The sequence below is a fragment of the Arachis stenosperma genome, chromosome 7 (assembly GCF_014773155.1).
Source record: "Arachis stenosperma cultivar V10309 chromosome 7, arast.V10309.gnm1.PFL2, whole genome shotgun sequence".
Lineage (NCBI taxonomy): Eukaryota > Viridiplantae > Streptophyta > Magnoliopsida > Fabales > Fabaceae > Arachis > Arachis stenosperma.
In genome coordinates, this window is record NC_080383.1 from 31,442,046 (window position 1) to 31,443,888 (window position 1,843).

General features: G+C 39.9%; 1 non-coding gene across 1 annotated transcript; it reads right to left on the reverse strand.

Moving 5' to 3' along the window:
- Window positions 1-905: 905 nt before the first annotated feature.
- Window positions 906-1,009, reverse strand: LOC130943083 (small nucleolar RNA R71). The gene has a single exon (XR_009071618.1). It is a non-coding gene; the product is annotated as a small nucleolar RNA R71 (small nucleolar RNA).
- Window positions 1,010-1,843: the final 834 nt, after the last annotated feature.

A 1,843-nucleotide genomic window follows, 5' to 3' on the forward strand; every position in this document is an offset into this window, starting at 1 on the left:
TTTTTAATCACAGCTTTTTCAAAATAAGTTTTCAATCAAATCTTTTTAATTTCTAATTTCAAAATCTTTTTCAAAAAATCACTTGATTTCTTTTCCACCTTGAATTTTCGAAAATTATCAATCAATTTTTCAAAATGTTTTTGACATCTTTTTAATTGAATTTTCGAAAATTCTCTTCCCTCCTTCTCACATCCTTCTATTTATGGAGTACTACTCCTTCTTAATGCACAATTCGAACTCTATCTAATCAAGTTCGAATTCTTCTGCCTCCTTCTTCTATTTTTCTTTTCCTCTGACACCTCAAGGAATCTCTATACTATGACATAGAGGATTCCACATTTTCTTGTTCTCTTCTCTTTCATATGAGCAGGAGCAGAGACAAAGGCATTCTTGTTGAAGCTGACCCTGAACCTGAAAGGACCTTGAAGCGAAAGCTAAAAGAAGCTAAGGCACAACTCTCTATTGAGGACCTGATCGAATTCTTCAAAGAAGAAGAACCCATGGCAGCCGAAAACAACAACAATGCCAACAATGCAAGGAAGGTGCTGGGTGACTTTACTGCACCTACTCCTAATTTCTATGGGAGAAGCATCTCTATCCCTGCCATTGGAGCAAACAACTTTGAGCTTAAGCCTCAGTTAGTTTCTCTAATGCAACAGAATTGCAAGTTCCATGGACTTCCAATGGAAGATCCTCATCAGTTTTTAGCTGAGTTCTTGCAAATCTGTGACACAGTCAAGACTAATGGGGTTGACCCTGAGGTCTACAGACTGATGCTATTCCCTTTTGGTGTAAGAGACAGAGCTAGAATATGGTTGGACTCACAACCTAAAGATAGCCTGGACTCTTGGGAAAAGCTAGTCAATGCCTTCTTGGCAAAGTTCTTTCCACCTCAAAAATGGAGTAAGCTTAGAGTGGAAGTCCAAACCTTCAGACAGAAGGATGGAGAATCCCTCTATGAAGCTTGGGAAAGATACAAACAATTAATCAGAAAATGTCCATCTGACATGCTTTCTGAATGGAGCATCATAGGTATTTTCTATGATGGTCTCTCTGAACTATCCAAGATGTCTTTGGATAGCTCTGCTGGAGGATCTCTTCATCTGAAGAAGACGCCTGCAGAAGCTCAAGAGCTAATTGAAATGGTTGCAAATAACCAATTTATGTACACTTCTGAAAGGAATCCTGTGAACAATGGGACTAGTCAGAAGAAAGGAGTTCTTGAGATTGATACTCTGAATGCCATTTTGGCTTAGAATAAAATATTGACTCAACAAGTCAATTTGATTTCTCAAAGTCTGTCTGGAATGCAAAATGCACCTGGCAGTACTAAGGATGCTTCATCTGAGGAAGAAGCCTATGATCCTGAGAACCCTTCAATGGAAGAGGTGAATTACCTAGGAGAACCCTATGGAAACACCTATAATTCTTCATGGAGAAATCACCCAAATTTCTCATGGAAGAATCAAGAGAAACCTCAACAAGGTTTCAACAACAATAATGGTAGAAGAAACAGGTTTAGCAATGGCAAACCTTTTCCATCAACTTCTCAGCAACAGACAGAGAATGCTAAGCAGAACCCCTCTGACTTAGCAACCATGGTCTCTGATCTAATCAAAACCACTCAAAGTTTCATGACTGAAACAAGGTCTTCCATTAGGAATTTGGAAGCACAAGTGGGACAGCTGAGCAAGAAAGTCACTGAACTCCCTCCTAGTACTCTCCCAAGTAATACAGAAGAAAATCCAAAAGGAGAGTGCAAGGTCATAACCATGGCCGAATCTGGAGAGGAAAGAGAGGAGGAGGACGCCACTGAGGAAGACCTCAATGGGCGTGCACCAAC